This window comes from Podarcis cretensis (assembly GCF_951804945.1).
Source record: "Podarcis cretensis genome assembly, chromosome: 9".
Lineage (NCBI taxonomy): Eukaryota > Metazoa > Chordata > Lepidosauria > Squamata > Lacertidae > Podarcis > Podarcis cretensis.
The window spans coordinates 36,520,970-36,546,591 of NC_137178.1; the positions used below are offsets into that span (position 1 = coordinate 36,520,970).

The 25,622-nt window shown below is 44.3% G+C and overlaps 1 long non-coding RNA gene across 2 annotated transcripts in view; it reads left to right on the plus strand.

Annotated features, from left to right (window-relative positions):
- Window positions 1-40: 40 nt before the first annotated feature.
- The window catches only part of LOC307223517, a 40,908-nt gene continuing 15,326 nt past the window's right edge, over window positions 41-25,622 (plus strand). Inside the window, exon 1 of one of the 2 annotated variants that reach the window (XR_013842116.1) lies at window positions 41-335. This is a non-coding gene — a long non-coding RNA (uncharacterized lncRNA). Of the gene's footprint in view, window positions 336-405; window positions 659-25,622 lie in introns of those variants that run through there. The other variant, XR_013842117.1, reaches the window with a different exon arrangement.

A 25,622-nucleotide genomic window follows, 5' to 3' on the forward strand; every position in this document is an offset into this window, starting at 1 on the left:
GGCGCACGACGCAGCCGGCCCTCCGCGGCAGCGCGCGCAACCAAACGCTCGCGGAGCACGAGGGTCCAGCCTCGTCGCCGCTGCTTAGAGTCTCCCTGGTATCCACGCGCGGGAAGGAAGCTCGGGGCGGGAAAGAAGGGCTTCACTAAGGACTAGGTTGCGCCACGCAGCGCAGCGGGAGGGCGGCGGGCGCGGAAAGGCGCGCGCACACTCCTGCTGCCGCGGCCCGCCAAGAGAAGCCAGCAGAAACACGCCGGAGAGGAGCCGGAAGGAAGCGCCTCGTGGGCCGAGGCGCCCATTCTTAGAGCCGCTTTCCTGGGACTAAGCCCCATGGGGTAAGCACTCAGTGGTGCTGTCTTCTGAGTATTTTATTTTATCAAATTTGCATACCGCCTTTCATCAGTTGGTCTCAGGGCGGTTCACAACATAAAAACGCCACATGGTAAAGTACATGATAAAAAAGCACAAACACACACAACCCCCCCCCCCCGCAACTTGTCTAGGATTGCACGGTAACTGGCGAAGCAAACGAGCCAATTTGGAGGTATATAAATCAATAGCCACGTAGATTCAGCCTCGAAGTGACAAAGAAGTAATAAACTGGAGGCCGGTTTTCATAGGGTGCTTCTGAATGGAGCCTTGTATCGCAAGCATAAAGGTCAGATCTGCACATTCATTATACTATACTATATAAGGCTGTTCATTATATTGTATAAACTGATGGAAGTACCTTTATGGTGTACCAGTGTCACTGTGTCTGTCACTCTCTCTCTCTGTGTGTGTATAAACACACACACACACATATATAAACACAAGCTAGGATATAGACATACCAAGAAACAAAATAATATTGAATGCAATTTGAAGAGTGTTTGCATTTCCCCCTTCTTGGAGGTCTTCAAGCACAGGCCAGACTAGGTGTCCTCTAAAAAAATAACTGGCCAACTACATGAGAAGCTTCTGGCTTTTCACGTTGTTTCTGGCTGGGAGCAAAAGGTCTTTAAAGATGTCTTTCTAGGTCATTCCAGCTCTCCTCCTAGCACAGTACTTTGTCTCTTATTGTGGCAAACATTTGATGTTACAGAGGAAATGTATAGCCATTGGATCAATGTGTACAGCAAAATCAGTTCATATCTACTTAGAATAAATCCAACTGTGCTCTAGTTAAGTGTGTATAAGATCGTTATCTCAAAGGTTACTTTTCCATTCTCCAGCACTTTAAACCTGAGGTTTTGCACACTTGAACCCAATGCTCTAGTCTAGTCATTGCCCATTGGGTAAGGAGAAGCAATTTGATAGGAAACTGAGGTTTGGACCAAAGTCATCAACCAAACAAAAGCATGGTTATCAGAGTTTTAAACAATGCACAACAAAATATGTTCATGAACCACCACCACCCCATTCCCCTTCTATACTGTTGCAAATAGTTTCTCTTTTTTAACTGAAGTATACTCATTCATCTATGTTTAGTTACACTTTATCCAGCAGCCAATATATGACACATGCTTTAAGGAGAATCCCTCTCCTGTGCCAGTTAGAAATATTACTTCACTTTCCCTTAAGTGGTGCTTTTCCTGGTAGACCTAGTTCCCATCAAAAATAAAACTGAGCAGCAAAGTTGAAGAAGAGCTTAAGCTTCCTAGCTTTATCTGTCCCTGTACAATGCACCATTGTACCATTGTTGTCAACTACCACAGGATAGGAAGGGCACTTCAGTTCCTAAAAGCAGATATACGTATTCATTACCTACCTTGTTTCTGTGAATTAACATGAGCCACATAAAGGCTGCTGAGAAACACCTCTGTGGCTTACAGCAGGTTTATACATCTTCTTGATAATCATCCTTTCCCACACTTTTCAGTGCTTTTCCTCTTCACTTTCCAAATTGCAAAAAGTCTCATTCTTTTTAAAAGCTACTTTGTTGCACTCAGACTGGGGTGGGGAACCTCCAACCCACAGGCTGGTTTGGGCCTTACATGGGTCCCAGTTTGTCCCACAAGCCCATTTCCTGCAAACTACCCATACTTTTTCCATACCTAAAGTCATTTATGATGTATGGTGTGGACACAACTGGCATGCAACCAACCCCAGCAGAAAGCAGAGTAGAAGTCACTGCCTGTCAGCTAATGAGCAGTGACTTTGCGACTGCTGGATCAGCTGAGCAACCAAGTTCCCCATGGGAAACTCAATTGCACAGCTGATCCTTGCAGGAAAACAGCTTTGCCTGCCCTTGGGCTCAGCACTTCCTAAGCTGCTGTTCCCAAGTGTCCAAAAGCCAGTTGGGCCTTTCACAGGTGGGTGGGACAACCCACTTGTCAGTCATCAGCTGGGTTGTCCACCCACCTGTCAAAGGTGCCTTGGGGCGTGGGGTGAGGACAGGTGAGGCCAAAAGGTGCCCCATCTCTGCTCTGGGGCAGCAGGCCATTTTAATTCACTTTAGTTATGCAAACCTACATTTATGGTATGTGCTTGAATCCCTTCCATAAAGTAGTGACAGTCTGGAGACTGCCTGTGTGGCAGCGGCTCAATGCAGAGATTTATTATGTCCATTGGTCCTACTGTGTGCAGAGAGTTTTCTTGCCAACTTTGTGCAGAACTGCACAGTAGACTTTCCACATGGGGAATTTCCCAATTTGGATGATTTATCAGTACCCTAATCATTGCTTTTCTGCTTTAGGCTAGAAGTGAAAAAGAAGCTCTAATTGCAGATTTCTAAGACCCTGTAGCCAAATGGGCAGTTGCATTCCTCCCAGCTTCAGAGAAGGGGGGTGATTTGCAATGAGACCATTGTGTGTGGGAAAAGAGTTAAATACCCCCTCACTGTACTGTGGATAATGATTGCCCAAGCTGCAGGGAGGGGGGCGGGGTGGGAGAAAGATATACAGGCAATACATTTTGGGAAGGGAAGGGTAGAAGTAATAGAGTTTACTAGTCCTAGAAAGGAGAGATTATAGAGAAGGAAATGGCTAGAGCACAATAGTGGTTGAGCAATTTATACAGATGATGGATTATCTACACCTGGGAAAATTACACAGCTGTTCCATTAGGTTTTTCAAAAAAAGCTATGGAGAAGATTGGAAGCAGGATGGGGAAGAAAAGGGAGACATTTTGTTTATTAACTCTCTTCATGTAAGCATAACTACTTCCTCTACAGATATTATACTCATGGGTTAGAGGGCTTTCTCTGCTGATTGCAACTTTGCCAACTCCTGGTTAGAATCCTAAATCTCTGGGCCAGATAGTCTTCATTTCCAGCACACTCTGGAGCAGCTGCCTCTCTGGGATGGGTAAGTGATTCTTTTAGAGGTTGAGGCTGTGGAAAGTAGGTTAGAGCATGGTGCTGATAATGCCAGGGTTGCAGGTTTGATCCCCATTTGGGACAGCTACATATTCCTGCTTTGCAGGGGGTTGGACTAGATGATCCTCAGGGCCCCTTCCATCTCTACAATTACATAATTCTATGAAAGGGAGAACAAAATTTATTTTGGCTTCTCTTCCAGGCATATTCCTCCCTCTAGGTCTAAGCTCCAGTACAGAGGTTTCAAGAGCAGCACAGAGATGTTTGCAAAAGAGCTTTCAAACAGGCTTACCCTAAGCTTTGGCTGTGTGCGCACCTGTTACCCTCAGGAGAAGTGGTCACACAGCCAGTGCTGAATAAAACCCTACCCCGGCTATCAGCTAACATCACCCCCCATGACATTGGCTGAGTGGCATGTGGGTGTGGGGTTTTTTTTAAGGCATTACAGACCTGTCCAACCAAGATTGTTTCACAGGCTGATGGTGTCCAACCCCTGCAGTACAGAATACATCTACTGTGAAGATTATATGGGTGAAATGGGAAAAGGCAAGAGATTTAGAAATGAGGTGAAGTGTAGGACATAGAGGAGAGGCGAGTCAGAAGGCAAAAGAGAGATGGGCAAACTTCTCCCACCATAACAATGAGTTGGCATGTGCTATTTCTTCATAATACTATGGAGAAATGGCACCTGCCAATGCAGTGAATTTGGAGAGAAAAGGAACATGGGAGATAACTGGTACAGATGAATAGAGAGTGGTGGCAGATTCAGTGTGCCGAAAGCACAGTTTAAGCTCCCACCCTAGCAGCAGACTGTGAGACTTCCCAGGAGCTCACCAGAGCCCATTTATTAGGCCTCTTTTATTCTCATGCTCTATGTCTGGAGAGAAAGTCATAATAGAAAAGCATCCCTATAAACAATGGCAGCAATGGGTTAGGACCTTTATATACGCCTCTTCTCTTCCCTTACTTTTCATACTTTGCCAATGCTAAGTTACCTTAAACCTTTAAACAGTTTTAAAAGAGAATGTGTAGCCACCCTGGAAAAGTGGTGATGGCACAGACATTGTCCTAGGCCACCTTTCCCAAAATGAGAATGAGGAGGCAGAGAGGGAGGTGGAGGTTTGCTGCCATTGTGTTAGCAGTAGCATAACATTGAAACTAAAGGGTGGGGAGAGCTGGGGTGTAAGGAAACCAAGTGGAGTCCAGGAAATGCTAAATTGCTGCCCTACTTTAGAGAAACTATTGCATCAGTTTCTCTAACAGGTGGGCTAGTGTTGCCTACATTGAAATAGTACCTGTTGTTTGTGCTCCTGTATCCACAACCTGAGCCTTCTGTTGCAGTTTCCATCTTTAAAGAATGTGGCCATTATCTCAGTTCCTCACAAGTACTTTTAAAAGCCAAACCAATTAATTTTGAAGTCCTGGCATAAAGTCCCAGTTGCTGGGACCCCATTCCTTTTGAAATTAATTAAACTCCTCTTTTAGCAGCTGCAGATCATTTCTAATTCTGCTTCTTCTTTTTGATCAGCCCCTGTTTGTAATAATCCAGTCTATCTCGCAGTCTTTTGTCTAAATAACCTCACACTTCAGAGAAAAATCTAGATCCTAATCTGGGCTTTGAGCAGCTATGCTCAGCTGCTCAACGGGGGGCATCTGGCAAATTGATGAGTGTGGCTCAGCCACTTCAGTGTGTCATCCATCAAACATTCCTGGAAAAACTGTGAGCAGCTACAATGGCTGTTTACGGACAGAGAGTCACTTCTGAGAGATGAACTCTCATTGCTGCTTGGGGAGTTAATAAGCCTCCAACATTCCTATCACACTGATCAACTGCTCACTTTGGGGAGTGGACAGGTCCTTCCATGATGGAAGTTTAGGGGGAAGGTAAGGAAGGTGGTTAGGGAAGTTTCCATATAGCTCAGTGGTAGAGCATCTGCCTTTAATGCAGAAGGCCCCAGGTTCAATCCACAGCAGTATCTCCAGGTAGGGTTGCAAAGAACTCCCTTCTTGAAACCCTGGAGTACCATTGCTACCAGTCAGTGTAGACAATACTGAGATAGTTTCCTTTTAGGGACGCAGGTGGCGCTGTGGGTTAAAGCCTCAGCGCCTAGGACTTGCTGATCGAAAGGTCGGCGGTTCGAATCCCTGCGGCGGGGCGCGCTCCCGCTGCTCGGTCCCAGCGCCTGCCAACCTAGCAGTTCGAAAGCACCTCCGGGTGCAAGTAGATAAATAGGGACCGCTTACCAGCGGGAAGGTAAACGGCGTTTCCGTGTGCGACTCTGGCTCGCCAGAGCAGCGATGTCACGCTGGCCACGTGACCCGGAAGTGTCTCCGGACAGCGCTGGCCCCTGGCCTCTTAAGTGAGATGGGCGCACAACCGCAGAGTCTGTCAAGACTGGCCCGTATGGGCAGGGGTACCTTTACCTTTTTTTACCTTTTTATCTCTGTTCCTCTTAGTGCTCAGGAAGATTCACAACCTTCAATCGCATTTCGGGGTAAGGTAAAGGTAAAGGGACCCCTGACCATTAGGTCCAGTCGTGGCGGACTCTGGGGTTGCGGCGCTCATCTCGCTTTATTGGCTGAGGCAGCCGGCGCACAGCTTCCGGGTCATGTGGCCAGCATGACTAAGCCGCTTCTGGCGAACTAGAGCAGCGCACGGAAATGCCGTTTACCTTCCCGCCGAAGTGGTACCTATTTATCTACTTGCACTTCGACATGTTTTCGAACTGCTAGGTTGGCAGGAGCAGGGACCGAGCAACGGGAGCTCACCCCATCATGGGGATTTGAACTGCTGACCTTCTGATCAGCAAGTCCTAAGCTCTGTGGTTTAACCCACAGCGCCACCCGCACCATTTCAGGGTAAAGAGAACCACAAAAACCCTCTAAGAGATTCGGGTTGCAATCCTGTACCCTCTTACTGGGAAAAAGCCCCACTGAACCCCACTGAGTAGACATGTCCACGATTGCACTGTCAGTTACATTTGACTCTTGGTGCAACACTCACCCTGGTGTGGCCAGATGTAACAAAGGACTGGATTATCCAACCATTAATTCCTATGGTAATAAACCAACTGTACTTTGCCAACTCTTTAGTATTGCAGAAGCCTTTCTTTCCTCCCTGTTGGCTCCCCATAGGCATCTGACGGGGCATTGTGAGGACAGGATACTGGACTGGACTGGATGAGTCTGGTCTGATCCAGCAGGGCTCTTCTTATGTTCAGATCTGGCAGACTAAGCTTGTCCTGCAGACATGACTTTTTAGACATTTTTTTTCTTTCACAAATGGATTCATTGATTCAGAGTGTCTTTCTCAAAATCCCATTGAGTACAATCCTAGTCTCATGACAATATATTTGATCTAAGTTAGTTTCAGATGTGCCTTTTGGTCCAAAGTTAGCCAGTGTGCTTCTTGGCCAAACATGGTTTTGGATTTGAACCATGTCCATGTCTGTACAGTCCTTTCAGTGTATTTCTTGACCTTCTGTGCTAATTAGAACTATGATAGACCCACAGTGAAGTTAAATGTTGCATGTTCCTCCAAGAGGACTCATAAAATCAAGTGAATTTAATAAAATCTTTAAAAGGGAAATTATGAAATAAGAAAGCATTTGATTTAACAGAATAGTTAAACCACTTGCAGGTTAACACAAATGGAAGAAGCATGGGAATTCCAAGTTAAGGCATGTTTGCACCATATAAACAGTAAACATGTTCTACACTATATATTTTTTGTATATTGTGCTACTCTACAACTCGTATGCATGTTGCTATTTATTGTATTGATTATTATATTTCATTGATACTGCCCTGGTTTGTATGCCACAATGAACCAAAGTTCTTTAATACAAGAATCATAGAATTGTAGAGCAGGAAGGGACTCCAACCCCCTGAAATGCAGGAATCTCAATTAAAGCATCCAAACATAGATCTATAAAGACAAAATATATTTGATATGTGAGCATAACATTTGAGAGCATATTGCCTGAAAATAATTCTTTCGGTTGAACAACATGCTTGGGCATATTGAGGGGGATGCTACTTTGATGTGAAAGCTGTTTGACTTCAGGTTGTTGGGGGGGGGGCAAAGTTCACAAACGGTGTTTGTGTATTTAGAAAGAAATCAGCATGGGAGCATCAAGCTTGAAAGTATCCTACAGAAAGGAAGGTTGGCACTGTGTACAGTACTAGGAGTGCCAGGACAGTCTTCTCTTGTTAGGGTTATAGGACTTATTTCAGGGTGCAAAACCCACAAAACATTGGGGGCGGTTTTCAGAAATGCTTTGAGTCTCCATGAATCCAAAGAATAACCACTGCCAACTGTGTGTGATAACTAGATGTTTTAACATATGCTGATCCAAGCCATGTGGCATAGAATGAGGAGAAGGGGAGTGTAAGTTCTGAGGAGGCTGATTTGATTGTAGATCTCATGATTTGCTAGGCTTGTGACTAAAATGGAAGGAATTATAAACAACTACAGTGGTACCTCGGTTTAAGAACAGTCCGGTTTAAGAATGATTTGGTTTACAAACTCCACAAAACCAAAATAGTGTCTTGGTTTGAGAACTTTACCTCGGTCTAAGAATGGAATCCAAATGGTGGAAGGGCACCAGCGGCGGGAGGCCTCATTAGGGAAAGCGTGCCTTGGTTGAAGAACGGTTTTGGTTTAAGAACAGACTTCCAGAAAGGATTAAGTTCGTAAACCAAGGTACCACTGTATTGCAAACAATAGAACATCTCAATAAATACTATCAGCTTTACAGGAAGCATGAAAGAGTTGAAGTTTCTTACTGGAACTATAAAGAGGAATTAAAAGTATGTGCCATGGAATTGTACTATGAGACCTAAGGAAAGAAATACCTAAGTACATAAGTCGTTTGGGAACTGAGCTATGCAAAAGAAGAGCTGGGAAAGCTGTTTATTGGCCAGGAATTTGTGCTAAACAAGATACAGTCATGTACCAGATGTCATAACTTCAGGGATAAGAAAATCAATTATGTACAAAGCAATGTTCTGTAAAAAGGAAGAGATGAAATAATAGCAGGAACCATTTCTTGATCGGGTGCAAGGAGCAGAAGCAGTTCTGGACATTGTTTATTCTAACTAGACACATTTTGTTTGAAGAAATTGTGTAGTGTGAAATAAGTTTTTGCGTAATTGGGATATGTGGTTTAATAAGCAGCTAGGCTGCTTCTTAAAAAGAGGCAAACGGCATTCAGACAAACTGAAGGACAGTTAGATATAATGGTAAGATTACGTTTGTGCCCTGGACAGTGTTGTAAATAATGCATTAATTCCTTATTACAGGCAACAACTACACAGTTTTGAGCAGTCATTTTGTGATGATCCTCCATTAAACCCTAGTATACCATAGCAGGAAATATAAACAGAACCTTGACTGTATTTTACAAGGACCATAATCATTCTGGGCAAATCCTAGTCACCACAGTTATAATGGGGTGGGGTGGGCGGTGGCTCAGCAACTTCTCAGTTATACTTTTGGGGGAGAGGGCATATTGGTGTCTAATTATGGGGACAGAAAATACTCTTATCCCTAAAGAATTATAGGGAGGGGGGCAGCATCCCCTTAGTTTTTCTGTCTTTTTCTTTATAAATCTCCCCAACTTCAACTTCCTATTGCTATTTTTCTTTCCCTCTCTCTTTTCCTGTTCTCTTTTGGTTGCAAAAAGGTTCGGGGGCGCAGAGGAGGGGTCATGCACAGGTAGCTTCCACAGTTGGGGAGGGGAGAGCTGAGAATACACCCTGGTTCTGGGGAACACCTGCAGAGAATGGAATTCTTAGAGCAGCAGATCTTTTGAATAATAAAAGTTGCACATTCACTAAAGTGTGTCCCACACTTGGGTCTCTTGTGGCATCACTTTTTAAAGTTTTCAGCTGTAAACACTATGATTTCCTTTCCCCAATCCTTAAACAATGATGTATAATGGCTCCACCTAGTGGCAGCAACTACAGAATAGCTTCCCATATCACTTGAGCCATTCTTGCCATGAGGATGCCTTAACTGCTCTTTAAGCAGTCTCATTTAAGGGATGTGTTATGTACTGAGTTGAATAGGATCCAAACTGCAGCAGTCTGATTGGTCCTAGAACAATAGGATTCAGAATGCAGCAGTCTGATTGGTCCTAGAACAATGCAGCAGCATGATTGGTTGGCAGGAACCACCCAATCATGCTCCAGATAGAAGTGAACCCACAACCTGATTGGCTTACAGTAGAATTCCGGAATTAGCCAATCATGTGCAGCCCATTGTGTAAATAATGTATATAAAGCAGATACTTTGAGGGGACTTTCATTCATTCCTCCTCACCACTATGAGCTTCCACTTCTACGTCTGCAGCCATCCGGGTACTACGCAGGCTGTTTGCAACCCACGGGCTCCCTGACACTCTCATCTCAGACAACGGGACCACATTTATGTCAGGAGAATTCCAAACCTTCACAGCGCAGAATGCCATCCGCCACATCTGTTCGGCGCCATTCCACCCTGCCACCAATGGCCAAGCAGAACACATGGTGCGGACCGCCGCATGACGCAAGGGGATTGGGAGTACCGCCTTGCCACATTCCTTCTAGCACAGCACAGCACCCCCAGCTCAATGACTGGCCGGAGCCCCGCTGAACTACTAATGGGTCGGCGCCTTGCAATCAGATTGGACCGCCTTCACCCCGATAGAGCTCAGGATGAGGTAGTGGTGGGGGAAGGCAGGAACCTCCGGACCTTTGAGGCCCAGGACCCAGTGTACGCAAAAGATTTTGGGGCAGGCCCAGCATGGGTACCCGCCACAGTCACCAGGGTCACCGGCCCCGTGTCGTACGAGGTGCTAACTGATGGGAGGCAATGCTGGCACCGCCACTGCGACCAGATACGGCAATGATTCCCGGGAGAAAACCAGGAGGAGGACAGGTCAGAGGAGTCTCAAGGGAACAGTGGGGCAGTGAGGCCCATAGAGCAGGAGGGGCCAGCAGGAGAGGCAGAATCAGTAAATACAGAGAGGACCCGCGAGGCCGAAAGGACACCGGAACCAGAACCACGACTGAACGAGCCGGTTGCGCCAGACCAAACGGCCCCATCACAGCCAGCATTCTTGGAACATGAGCCAGAACCTGAACCCTGGACCAGGGAACACTCAACGCACACGTAGGCCACTGGCGTACCTTGAGGACTATGAATGCGACCTCCCGGGCAGGACTGGAACTTAGAGGGGAGGGGTGTTATGTACACTTGAGCCATTCTTGCCATGAGGATGCCTTAACTGCTCTTTAAGCAGTCTCATTTAAGGGATGTGTTATGTACAGAGTTGAATAGGATCCAAACTGCAGCAGTCTGATTGGTCCTAGAACAGTAGTATATTTCAGGATGCTTCATGTTGCACAATTTACTTTATACAAATCAGCCTCCATTTAGAATAAAAACCCAGCTCACTCAAAATAATTCAGGCGTGATCAAATGTTTCGTGGCTTGGTTTGGTTTTTTACCAGGAGGACAATGATAAACAGCTGAGACAAATTTATGTACTAACTTTAAATTTATATCCCACCAACCTTCCATCACAGAACCCACATAACAGAAAAGTGATTGGAAGAATGTTGAAAGGCAGAGGAATGTGATGGGATTTTGGATGGAATTAGAGTGAGTGACTGTGGAGATTCATAGTTGAAGAGTGGCCAGAGAATGAGAATGAGATGTGAGGTTGTTGGCATTTATCGAGAGGCAATGGAGTGCACCTCTAGGGGTGAAAAATGGCTGCATTTTCAGCACTGAAGTGACCTCCCCAGGGTGCTGTCCTGGGCAGTGTGTCTGGGGGTCCTGGGCTGCCCTGACAACAAGACCCCCCCCTTCTTAGCCCTGCTGATGTGGTAGGAAGGAAATCAGAGCAATATGTTTGGCATCAGCTTGGCTGTAGGGGTTGCTGGAAGGAGGCATACAGGGCACAATCCAATCATCTTAGGGACTCCACTCTGGATTTCTGTACAGTTTACTCCTTAGTCTTCTCTTGGAAGTTCCCCCGCGAGGCAGTGGAAGTTTAGGATCAGAGTGTTCCTTCTCTTAGGTAGGCTACCACCCCAAATTGACAAGCCCCATCTGCCCTTCTCTTCCCTCTACAGCACGTGCAGGAACCCACTGTTGGTTTGCCGGTTCAATCCGCCATAGTGTGTCTTCGCTCACCGAGGTTACCCTCACTTGGTTTAGCTGGCAAGCCTTTTCCTGGGGTGTGGCCGCTGTTGTATGCTGACATCTTCTAGGAGCCACAGGCGAGAGCCAAGTGCAGGAGAGGGAATGAAAACATAATGGCTAGGGGGCATATCTGGAATTTTGAGGAACTCCTGTGGGTTCCAGTCACAAAACAGCTGCTGTTAGGGTGTGGAATTACACAATATGGGTGCTGTGGGGAGCATGGGAAAATGGCTGCCACAATTGAAAGAGCAGAACAAGAGACAGGACCACAAAATGGTGGGGGTATCTCTCCCCCCCCCCCCGCATCAGCTGCCCATCAGTGGGGGAAAGGCACCTACATTAGTCACTGCCACACTCACTGAGAAAAGATCTTTGTACCTCTCCACTATTCAGAACAGATGGGAGGCTGGGTGTCCAGTCGTGGCATGAAGTGAACAGTGGGTAGGTGTAAGGGTATGTGATTAAGAGGCTGAGCTGAACCAGTGCAAACAGGAACTGAGCAGGAAGGGCTAATAGTCTCCTGTCCACTGAAATTTTAGGGGATGTTTACTGAGACCTTTAGCAGGTGTTACAGGAGCTGCAGGAGGGCACACTGAGACCCACACATGTCACATTAGTGAACTCTGCATTAGGACAGTAGAACTCTTTATTTTAGTAATCAAAATAAATTGATTACTTGTTCTGAGTGTTACATTCCCTAAATAAATGTATGTTTATGTTTTAACTGTGTTCTGGTATGGGTAGCTGCTAGGGCCAGTATATCTCACCTCCCATGTCTTGTGTGGATGTACTAACGCAAGCATGTAGAGGGAGAGTCCTACTGCTCTCTGGAGCTCAGTAGGTGGCGGCAGCAATACATTGAGAAGTTTTTTCCTTAGCGGCGCAGTTTCTGTCTCTTTGCAAGATCTGAAAGGCCTTCCTTTTCTTGTCAACAATGCATTCAGTCTCACTGTCATTCTCATCAAACCAGTCCTGGTGTTTCTTTTAGGACTGCTCAGTCATGGATACAGCTGCCAAGCTGCCAAGCTGCTCAACTGCTTCGTTCCTTGAGTCAGAACGACTGACTCTCTATCCACTGCCCAAGTGCTGGTTAATGACAAGGGACTTCCAGATTTCACGGTCCTGCCCCCATTACCATTTGCCGATTGCCAGGGGACTTTTTGGGGTTTGGGATGGGTTTTTGGAAGACGCCTGTGTGTGAGTTTGTTTTATGTGTGTAGATCAGTACACGCTGACCAACACACTGTCTTCACAGAAAGGCTCTCTTCCAATGGCATGAGTATCCCAGCAACTGGTAGATTCTTATCTGCTGCAGCCTTCATCCGCCTTCACAGCCGTTGTAACATGTCACTTGTTATCTTCCGCCTGTTCTGCCATTGAAGACTTCTTAGATCATTCCTTGTCTATCTCCTCGCTGTAGCGGCAGGACCCGATTTCTGCGGAGCTTCCTCCCTCAGATGTAGAGGGAATCCGCCATTGCCGATGGCGCCGCCTCCGGAAGTCTATCTCCTCCCCTTTGACCTTACCACCTTGGGTGACCCTGCTGGGAGTCCGAGACTCCCAACGGCTTTGCTCACAAGGGTCATAGGAACGTACAAGCCCACTCACAATGATGAGGTGGTGATCCAGCAAATGAGATCCTGATAACAAGGAGTGCCTGGCACAATATTATTGAAATAGTCTCAATGCTGTAGCATGTGGCACTTTTGAGGGTTAGAAAAATGAAAACAAAAGCAAGAGCCGAATAGTATTGGGCTAACCTGATTTTTTAAATCAGGGGAGTTGAATGGGAGGCAGTGGAAATACCGTATTTTTCGCCCTATAGGATGCACTTTTCCCCCCTCCAAAAATGAAGGGGAAATGTGTGTGTGTCCTATGGGGCGAATGCAGGCTTTTTCTGAAGCCTGGAGAGCGAGAGGGGTTGGTGCGCACCGACCCCTCTTGCTCTCCAGGCTTCAGGAAGCTATCCGGAAGCCTTGGGAGCCTGCGGGAGTTCCCACCGGGCTCCCAAGGCTTGCGGACAGCAGCCTGCAGCTCGAAACCCGGGGAGCGCAGCGGAGCGCGCCCCAGGCTTCGGGCAGATATCCACAAGCCTGGGGAGACCGTCGGGAAGTCGCGCCGGTCTCCCCAGGCTTGCGGATAGCAGTCTGTTCTGGGGGCTGGGGTCGGGGGAAGCTCGGGCTTCCCCCGCCCCAGCCCCGCGCCTGGGGGGAGGGGAAATAATTTTTTCCCCTTTATTTCCTCCCAAAAAAACTAGGTGCGCCCTATGGGCTGGTGCGCCCTATGGGGCGAAAAATACGGTACATTTTACAGGCCACAGTTAACATGGATAGCAGGGAACAGCTCAGGGACTTCCTGTCAGAGGCTGATAATCTCACCTTAACTATTTACAGAGCTCCACATGAGGTAGATGATGCACTGCTAATGACAGAAAAAGTTTCACGTGCCTAAAAATAAATGCCCCACGAGGGTGTAACATGCTTCATTCTTGTCTTTGAATCTGCATGAACAAAACACACAGAGAAACTTTTGGAATGGGGCTACAGGGAAGTATTTCTGAAGTCTGAATATCTTTTCCCTTTCATGCTCTGACAATTATATCCCTCCAGAAACTCGTTCTTCACACATCAGGGAAAGAAATGAATTTAGTTCATAAGGGGGCACAGCCAATTAAGGTAGAACATCTAGGGTAGGTTCACTGTGATTAATTATAATGTGTAAAGACATAAAATTATGCAAGTCCTGCACTCTTGATTTTTATGCTGTGCCATGCTACAATGAAAGACTGGCGAAGATGCTTGAAAATTAATACAGAGCAAAATGAAGCAGTAATGGTGTATCAAAGTGAATTTAAGGGCATATATCACTGATAGTGCATAATATCCACCCTCTATGTGCTCCTCAGCTGTGGGTTGTACCATTGGGCTATAGAAGTAGCTTATTTATTTTCAATTTGAGGACAGGTTCCAACTTTTGTGTCTTCTTTGGGCCTGGCAGCTGTCTGTCATATTTAGAAGTCATTTCCCAATACAGCTTTTGCTTTCCTTATGCTCATATTATAGTAGAGAGAGAAAAAGATCTATATTCCATCATATAATATTTGTTCCTCTGCAAAGCCAGGCTAGAGGCATTCTGGTTGTATTTCAAACAAACCTCTTCGTTCTTAGAACTTGCTAATGGGAGGAAAAGCCCTACCCACCAGCTACGACCATCAATGCCTAAAAAAATATGATAGCATGTGGATCATTTCAAAGGCTGTGTTGCTGAACTCTAGGAAAAGTGTATGTGTCAAATAAACGTTTGGGAGAATTCAAAATGCATATACTGCTTGATGGTAACCAAACTTCTAAGCAGTTTACAAGAAATATTGCAATTATCTATCAATTTAAAAAATAGGTAAAAACCAATAATTAAAAACATTTCAAAACAATCAAAATCAGCAGTAAACTAAAAGGAGATTAAAACACATCAACATTTACATGTCTGGATAGACTTACCTAAGAAAAAGAAAGAAAGAAAAAGTGAAAGTGCCTGCCTGGTGTCAACAGGAAAGCAGTTGCAAACTGTAATTCATGCCACACCAAAATAAAGATTTCTTGCAAATGTGGGGTGATTATTGTGTGGTACCTAAACAAGTGCCAGTTCCACAGATTGAAGCAGCTGAGTGAGCACATATGAAATAAGGTGATCTTGCAAGTAAACTGGTCCCAAACTGTTAAACGCTTTATATACTGATAGTTACACCTTGAACTTGGCCTGGTAACAAATTGGCAACTGGTGCAGATCTCTGAGTGGACATATAATATGCTGACAGTGCCTCACTTTAGGCAGTAACCTTGCTGCAGTATTCTCCACTAGTTACAGTTCCCATATAGAGTGCATTCCATTAATTCAGTCTCGAAGTCGCCAATGCCTGAACTACTGTGCTCAAGCTCTCCCAGTCTGGGAGCGGTCATAGCTGTTGTACCAGGTATAGCTAGATTACCACTTGGCAGCCTTCATTCTAGAATTGCTTTACGGTTCTCTGGCCTTTACAGAAATAATGGTGCGAAATTGTCTCAGGAAAGATATGTGCAGATTTCATGGTTATTTGGACACATTTGGAAGCAAAACTAAAGTTCTAGTTAAGCCAAAATCTGGTTTTTAAAATTTATTTAGAAAGCCTACAATTTGATCCTGTGCATTTTTCTCTGAAGTAACTTCCGCTGAGTTCAGTAGGACTGAGTTCCATCAGATCTCCATGTCTATAGAGGGAGCAGCAGACCTGTCCATACAGTGGTATCTTGGTTTACAACCATAATCCGTTCCGGAGGTCCGGTTGTAAACCAAAACAGGTTGTAACCCAAGGCGCACTTTCAGCAATGGGGCCTCAAAAACAAAAAAAGGGGGTTGTAATCCCCCCCAAAATGGGTTGTAATCCAAAAAAAGGGACACACACTTCTGGGTTTGACATGGTTGTAATCCAAAATGGTTGCAAACCAAGGTACCACTGTAATGCCTTCTGGTAGATGTAGATCACTCATGTAGGGTAATTAATAAAAGAATTAGCTGGATTTCAAGATCCAAAGCAAAGGCCTAAACATGCTCTCTAGCAAGAAAGAGACCCCAGCTGAATTTAAAATCACAGAATCATGCAGCACAATGAAGCGTGGGAATTAAACCTTTTAAATATCCCATTATTCCACTTACAGTGCTTCCCCCTCTCTGCCCCTGTTTTAATGAACAGACCACACTGTTAGTAAATTTATATGCTTTACTTACAAAACTCCGAAGTTTACATTCATGTGTTATTCCATGCAGCAACAAGAAGAACACAGGTAGAACGTATTGGGTTTATAAAATACTGTGAAATAGCTCTAAGCACGTGGTCAGAGCTTATAGAGAGCAAGCTGGGGCATGTCCTATCTCAGTGAATTCACATGGTGAAAGAGAATGAACAAAGAAGGAAACTTAACTTCCTACCTTCCAGGTGAAGGGCATGACCTAGCTAGGAATACAATTCTATGATCTTAACCCTTAATGCATTTAACTAGCCCTATGCTTGTTAGTTATATATGCCTGCAATTTATCACAAATTAGAATATTGGGGGAAATGTGGAAAAGATAGTGCATGCATGTTTCTTAAATCTAGTGCTTCTTTTCTAGAAAAAGAGGTACCAGAACTCATGACAAATGCCTCCATTGTTCTCTTATAATGGCAATGGTGCCCACCTGAGAGGTGCTGGAACTGAGTTCCAGTGAGTTCTGGCTGGGAAAAAAGTCCTGTTTAAAACAATTTTAAAATTTGCACTAGAATGCCTTTTCCATTAAGTGTTTTGTGAATATTTCAATATTTCCTATCATCAGCCAAAAGGCATGATAATAAAATAGTGGTGCCAGGAAATGTAACAGTGAAGGTGCACTGGAAGAAGCACAGAGAAAACATAGGAGGGCCACTAGCTGATGACAATGTCATGTAGATGCCCCATAGGAAATGGGTGAACAAAGTGTCCCTTCACACAGAGTAAGAACATATAGGATTTCAACTAAAGGCCATAAACCAAAGACATTTAGTGTGGGTAAGCCCTGCTGAACTAAGCTGGTCTTGCTTAAAAGGAAATGGTTGGTGGAGAAGGACAGAGGAAAACAGCCTGCAAATTCCACTAGAGGGCCTAGCAGATACATGCACTTCTAAATTGCCTTTTGCTTCGCCACTGTTTGCTCTTAAATAGCATGGGAGTAGGAAGCAAAGGGAAATAGCTTATTGTAATTCAAAATTATTGCTGACCTTTCATATGTTATTGTAAATACTTGGTTTTTTAAAAAAATCTTTAGGAAAAAAGGAAAAAAGAACCCAACTGAATGAAATATATAAATTATATATTGAAGCCAATAATGTTTTGCCAGACAAACAGAGCGGCAGGAAGACAAAATAATAATCACAGTCAGAACAGACCCTCTCATCAGACAGAGTGAGACAACCATTTCAGGCATCAGGTGTTGGGGGGCAGAGGTGGCAGCCCCCCATCCCCAACCACCCTCTATTTCTCCTCAGCCATTTCCTTCTGCAGGGGGACAGGGATCTTTGTCCCACAAGGTCTGCCCTGTGCCCACCTGAACTAGCTTGCTGCCCTCGGAAGTAATGGGGGATGCCACCTTGTTGTTGTGCTGAAGTGAAATTCAGCTGTCAGTCATGTCAACTCCTGTACATGGAATTTGGAGGGCACCATCTTGTCCTTCACCCCAGACAAGGAAATGGATCCGTTGGCTTTGCCCACTGTATAATTAAAATAATAATTTTAAAGAGAAAGGAACGAAATTAGCATTAATGAGCAGTCTTTCTAAGAAAAAATAACTCTGGAGAGGGTACTAGGACAGTTCTTTATTATGAAAGATGTGCAGCTTAAAGTTTTCAATTACGTTTGAGGGAACTGAATGGAGAGAAGCTCTGTTTCTGAAGCTGAGTTTGTATTGGAAATGGGATGGACTAGATTCTTTAATTTTGTTGTCAATATATAACTGAACATGCACACTATTCAGCGTAGTTGCAATAATACGGAAGAAATAAATATTGGGAAACATGACCAGTTCCAGTATAGTTGGTATATAAAACATATCTATGACCATAGCTAAAATAAAGGAAATAAATTGAATAAACTATATATTAAAAAAGATTTCCCATGTATCAAGGTTTAGACTGTAAGCTCCTCGGAACAGGGACCTTGTCTTCTTGCACTCTATAAAGCACCATGCATGCAGGTAGTAGAGAAAAGCAGGAATTTATTTCTTACTAAAAGTGTCCAAGCTCTGGGAACAGCTTCTGGAACACTGATAGAACAAACAAGGTTGGACAGAAGGAAGTTGGACTTATTCCACTGTGAAATGGTGTGAACAAGGCAGAAGCGCCAGCTTTGGATAACGATTGGGGGGGGGGGCATTGTCATGTGACACACGATGCCATGCGTATCACATGCCTGTGATGTCATACGTGTGTGACAGCACACACGTGATGCATGTCGTGCGTGCATCATTGGGAGGAGACTGAGCACCTAGCCCAGCACCTTGCAGCACCAATGGCCGTGGCTCCTCCTCTCTCACGCTCAGGAGGAGCCTGCCACTGATGCCGTACCACGTCTGGCTTGGTGAGCCCCCTGCTAAACAATATTGAGGGGCTGGAAGAAACCTCAGCCCATAGGAGTTGGCGCGTATGCAACAAGGGGAGATTTGAAGGTGGGGAGGAGAATGGTAGGCAGGAAGAAGAAGGCTTAACCTTTTTTCTGCCCAGCACTTTACCACTGAAACTGGGTTCCAGATGTTTGCATTATAAAGCGGCTGAGAGGGAGAAGCAAAACCAGTAGTCCATAAATAGTTTTTGCTTGTTTGTTTGTTATATGTAGGTATTTCTTCAGTTTCCAGGATGGCTTACAATTCACAGGTGGGAGCTTGTGGCCCTCGGGATGTTGTTGGACTCCCAATTCCCATCAGTCACAGCCACCATAACCAAAGGTCAGAGATGATGGGAGTTGAAATCCTGCAACATTGGATGGCAGAAGGGCCCTACCTCCACCCCTGCTTTAGCTAAATGGATGGCCAAGGGCATCCTGACTTTATATTCCAGGCAAAGTTGACTAAAGATCTTGATTAGAATTTTTTTTTTTTAAAAAATAATATTTATTACTTTTAAAACTTACAAAAAAGAAAGAGAAGAAAAAAGACAAAAATAAAAAAGAAAGGGAAAAAACAATACAATACAATACAATATATAAACAATACAAAACACAACATTGACACATTGACCTAAACAAAACAAAACAAAAACAATTTAAAAACATACATCATACCATTTCAGTACTCTATCTTTCATACCCTTGTTTCATCGACCTCCTCTCACCTCCCTTTTTGTATTCCACTTCTATTAATTGTTACAGCAATTCCTTTCCATCTTTCTCTGTTTTCTGTCATATAAATATCTTAACTTATTTTTACCCTTATTTTCCATTAATACTATAATGCTTATTTATGCTTAACTCCTTATAACATTTCTACTAAAGCCATAAGATTTCATTCCAACATTTTTCTAACACTCAGTAATTTTACAATATTTCTATTTCTAAAAATAAACTTTAAACTTTTTCCAATCTTCTTCCACCATCTCTTCTCCCTGGTCTCGGATACTGCCAGTCATTTGTCAATTCCATATAGTCCATCAACCTGGTGATCTTCTGTCCGAGGCTCTTAACTCTTTTCCAAGTCCCTTCTGCAGGTCTTCTTCATATTTATACATGCACTTTACTTTGTCTTCTACTGATCTTGTTCTTATTTTCCTTCCTTTGATACTGAAGAGCAGATCTTGGGGAAGCTCCAACCTAGCAATGCTTTTATTCCTTCTCGACAGGTCAACCAAATCTCCATGGTTAAATCTAAAATCCATAAGGTATTTCAGGACATGTTTCAAAATTCCTCCAAATCTAAAGCCCCCCACACCTCCAATCTCCTCACGACCCAAGTCCAAATCCCAAAAGTCAGTAAATCCCTGCATGAAGGGATCTATCCAACTTTCCTTCTCCAGTCCAGGCAGGGCTCCGATCCTCAAAATCTGACTTTTTCTATATTCAATCATAAAAGGCCTCAACTTATAGTCCTCAATTTGCCTCTGTAAGGCTGGGGCTCCCACTTGTATTACTTTAGGTTCAACAACAGCAACTTTCTCCTTCGCCTTCTCGACAATTTGCCCTGTCAAAGTAGATTCCTGTATCAGATCCTGAATAATTTCTGTATTGATGTTCACTTTTTGTCCCAAATTAGTCACTTTTTGTCCCAAGTTAGTCACTTTTTGTCCCAAGTTATCAATTTTAGTAGTCATAACATCTGTCTTCTTGTGGAGTTGTTCCAACGAGTGACTTATCTTGCATAATGCAATCACTAAAGCTTCTTCTGTCGACATTCTCAAATAGTCCAAGGTCAATCCCTGATTCTCACAGTCTCTTATCTTGCAGCTGGTTCCCCCAGCTCAGCTCTTATAACAGTTTCAAAGGCTCCCTCTAGAAGGAAACAGTTTCTATTTGTGTCAATCCTTTTAAGCACAGTTCAAACAGTAAATATAGTTTCAATTTTCAGTTACTTTTCCTCCTTTTTAAACGCAGAAGAGGACAATGGAAACAATATATTTCTCTTATTTAGCTAACTGTCAAGATACATTCTATTCACAGCCAATGAACTTCAAAACGTCGATCTTACTGGCAGCCCCTTTCCAGGTTCAGAGCGGTGGTGATTTAATTTTCATCACTCTCTCCTGCAGGCTTGCGCAATCCAAAATTTCCCCCCTCTTCTCCTGCTTCCAAGGGGGGTTTAATAGTTTTAATCGATGGAAGTTTAATCCTTTGCGGAAGACTTTCCAAGACCTTAGCTTGCAGCGTCTTTGCTTCAATCTATTTACAAAAAGGAAGGTTTAAAACCTTCCCGTTTCGGTGCCAAATTAAGACATTTATAGATCCAATTTTCCGTTCTACTCACGGGTAGTTGTTTAAAATCGAATTGTCCACAGGAAAAAGTCAGCGCTCTCCGGCAACAGCAATGCGGCTTCACTCCGTGAAAGAAGCAATCAATTCGAAGCACCGCACCACTCACCCCACGTCGCTCCGGAGCCCCGAAACCGGGTCTCCCCGCGAGTAGGGGAGGCGCAAAAGGTGCCAGCCAAATCCCAGGTTCACAGGCTTCTCCCACCTGTGATTTTTAGTGGGTCTCCGCCTTCGCCGTGGCGGCCAGACCCTGTTTCCACAGAGTACATTCCTCCCGATCAGAGGAATTCAGCCATTGCCAGAGGCGCTAACCCAGAAGTCTCCGATCTTGATTAGAATTTTAAGGTATGAGAACTAATGTTGAGAGTTGGGAAATCAATAGCTTAAATTGTACCTGATCCCCACAAGTAGGGAGAGTGCTGTTCAGATCATGCCCTGCTTTCCTCCCTGATTGCAGGCTTCCCATAGTCAACTTGCTTGGCCAGTGTGAAAAAAGGATGCTGGACCTTTGGTTTGACTTAGCAGGGCTCTTTTTATGATGTTCTTATATACTCAGTTTCAGCTTTCCTATGAAACATATGGGTAATAACACTACAGGCCTGGTGTAAAGATTATTGAGATAACGTACCTGAAGCAATTAATGCACTTCTTATTCCTGAGCATACTCCTTTTGCAATGCAATATTGTACATTTTTACTCAGAAATAGCCCCCCCCCCCCGATATTCCAAGGTGAGAGAGAACATAGGATTGCAGCCTCGGAGATCTTTCTTGATTATCCAGTACATTTCACATTAAATGCATAGTTGCATGGAATCCGAACATTTATCATTGCCGAAGTAGTTCTCTTTTAGAGGTAGTGCCTCCTTCTAGCATCAAAACTGCAATTAATCCTCTGTCATTTGGAAAATGAGATTCATTGCTGCTACATGTGCTGTGAATATGGCTGCAGGAGCATTGCAGACATCTAACGGATGGTGCCTGGGAGATCACCTGCAGTGAGCAACAGAACTCATCTATGCCAATGACATCTTGTGAATTTTAAAAAACGCACATCCCAGCTGTGATACTACAGCACATTGGACTATACAGCCAGTGCCTGTTTTTAAACAGCTATGATTCCAGCTATTATGTCCTAGGAGTTGCCTCACCACTTCAGGGAACTATGTGAAGTGTGGATGGGTTCCCATGAGGCAAGAACTTTTATTGAACTATATAACTGGGAAACGGGCAAAGCAAATGCTTATATACATTCCTGAAAGAGCCAGTGTGGTGTAGTGGTTAAGAGCGGTAGTCTCGTAATCCTGGGGAACCGGGTTCGCGTCTCTGCTCCTCCACATGCAGCTGCTGGGTGACCTTGGGCCAGTCACACTTCTTTGAAGTCTCTCAGCCCCACTCACCTCACAGAGTGTTTGTTGTGGGGGAGGAAGGGAAAGGAGAATGTTAGCCGCTTTGAGACTCCTTAAAGGGAGTGAAAGGCGGGATATCAAATCCAAACTCTTCTTCTTCTTCTTCTGAAAGCCTGGGCCACTCCCACTCCCAACGTGATTGGCTGTCTAAACTTCCAAGCTGCAAATCATGACTCAGAGTTCCAGGGCCAATGGCAGAGGCCCAAATCCTGAAATGTTCTCTGATTGGACACCATGTATCAAATACAGGAGCTCAGAATCCTTAGTCCAGACTCAAGCTCAGGCAAATACAGATCACTGAATACATAGTACCATGATTCAATGATACTGTAGAATTATAGCAATTGTGGAGGTGGAAGGGACCATGAGGATCATCTAGTTCAATTCCCTGCAATGCAGGAATCTTTTGCCCAACATGGGGCTTGAACCCATAACCCTGAGTCAGTTGGTCTTTTCCCCCAATGCTTTTGCTGTCGGTTTGCCCTGTCCCATGCAAAGATACCACTTGGACTCTCATCCAACTTCACTTATAAATATAAAAGATAGAGGATGGGGAGATTTGCAAATACAGTGGTAGCTCGGGTTACAGACATTTCAGATTACAGGTGCTTCAGGTTACAGACTCCGCTAACCCAGAAATGGTACCTTGGGTTAAGAACTTTGCTTCAGGATGAGAACAGAAATCGTGCGGCGGCAGAGCAGCGGCAGTGGGAGGCCCCATTAGCTAAAGTGGTACCTCAGGTTAAGAACAGTTTCAGGTTAAGAATAGACCTCCAGAACGAATTAAGTTCTTAACCTGAGGTACCACTGTGGCAGCATGATTCTCTCCTGGAGCAAAGCTGTTTGCTCACTCCAAAGAGTGATATATTATACAACTTAATGATGGTTCAAATTTTTCAGGTTTAACAACATGCATATGATAATGTGTTTTAAAGATTTTATCAATACAAAAATTGGTTCTATACAATAGTAAAACAACAACAACAGGAAGAGTGGGTTTTTCCATGGTTGTACCCTGATTATCAGGCAGCAGTAGTTGAGTATTTGTCATTTTTCCAGTGCTGTTTAAGACCTCAATGTGCTACACTGCCAAGTGGGTTTGTTGCGCAAGAGCACCAAATCAGCTTTAATTGCATGATCTCAAATTGCCAGTATGCAATTGAATTCCACCCACAAAATAGTGACAGTCTAGAAGAACCCAACATCTGTGATTTTTTTCCTGATAATCTGGGAAAGAACTTGCAGAAAAGTGATATGTAAAGGCATGGTTGTCTTAAGCATATGCAACGTCGGGGTGCAAAGATCCACCCGGCACCCCCCCCCCCAGTTGCCCAGTCCTAGGCATGAAGGAGGGCGGAGCCAGCCGGCCGCCTCAGCATCTTGCTGGCTCGGTCACCCCCAAACTCACAGTGCAGAGCCGCCTGTAGCAAAATAGCCCACCGCGGCGCTCCGACTGACGGGTGGGCTCTTCCCCGGACTCAACTCTCGGGCCCCAGACTCTTGGCCTGGCGCCCCTGAGAGCCTGCTGCCTGGGTGCCCCACACCCCTAGTGCCTATGGGTAAGACGGCCGCCTTGTGTAAAGGTGGACTTCCTTTTCTTTAGCTTGTGGAGTTATTTTTTAAAAAAGAGGAGAAAACAGGGGAAAGAGTTTGCAGGGGTGGCACTCATTGAAAAACTGGCGGCTTCTTCTCCTCCTCCTCCTCCTCCTCCTCCTCCTCCTTTCAACTTATACACCGCCCTATACCCGAAGGTCTCAGGGTGGTTCACAACAAGACCACAACATATAAAATCAAACCAAAAGCAGTAACCCAATAACCCCCACCCCCCAAAAACCATATTCTAAAAGCAGAATACTTACATCCTTTCTGATTTTTTAAATTATTGTTAGCATGCATATTGCTTTCTCTCAGTTGTGGAGAGGCAGGCAGGCTTGTTGGCTGCATCTTTGAAATGAAACAAGTTCAGAACCTTGTTTCTCACCTCAGAAGACAAAGTATCCATTTGCTTAGCTTCAGTGTGTGAAAACACAGGTCAAAATGTCTCATTGTTTAACTGCAAAGTGGTACACATGTCAATCTTCAGAAGGCAAAAGGCCTAGAAGATCTGCTTCTTTGAAACAGGAAAGGTGGCAACAACGTGGTGGACAAATCTTTCTATAGGATTAATAATATGCGCACACCAAGAGGAGCAATTGCCATTGTGATGTTGTTTTCCTTGCTTGTGCTTACATCAGCAAGGCATTGCAATAGGCAAATGACTCATCAGAGAAGTGAGAAATAGGTTGCTAGGCAACCCAGCAGCCTGGATGGGAGGCCGGCTCCTATGTCATGAAACTGACATGTCATGAAACTGACATGCTTGATGGTTCTCTAGATTTTAAAAATACAATAATTTTATGAGGCAGCAAAGGCTGGAAGGATAAGCATCCCTCACAGAGATGGAAGATGTCTGAGGACAGTGGGAGATACTGTACAAAGGAAGATTTGTGTAGAAGGGATGTGTACTGATTAGAGAACAGAGTGGTTAACTAGAGAAGAAATATGACAGGACAGAAAAAGGGAAGCAATGCACAATGGAAAGATGTAAATGAAATTAAAAGATTGGTGAAAATCCTAGGATTAATGGTTTAAAATTGGTAATAAGAAGGCTGTGCATTGTGCTGAGGAAAAATCTACTCTGAGTTCACAGGCTGGAAAGAAAATATTAAGAGAAAACATTAACAAGTACTATTCAAACTATAGGAAGTCACTTATTTGTTAGTTTTTAAGTACCTTTGAGTATAGGAGATGTGTTTCTGTGACTGTCCCTCATGATCCCTTCCAACTCTCTTCTTCTTTGGCGATCACTTGTAGCCGAATAAGATTATCTTCTATGAACACAGTCTTAATAGTGAGTGCGTAACTGACTGGAGGCCAATTCTGGATCCATGCGTCCTTCCTCAGTGGGGACACAGGTTTCTGGATGGGAATTGGCTATGGTGAGAGTTGCCAAATGTACTTTCCTCTTAGCTCGTTTCTCTCTTTCGTCCTGAGTTCAAGCGTCTTCATAGTCCATGACACCTTTGATAAAGGCTGTTCCCCAATTGGAGCATTCATAGGCCAGTGTTTCCCAGTTGTTGGTGTTTATGCTACATTTTTTCCAACTCTATGATTCTATGAACAACACACTTCTATATAATACTTATTTACTGACACTCATTATGAGGGCAGAACAATCACCCAAATG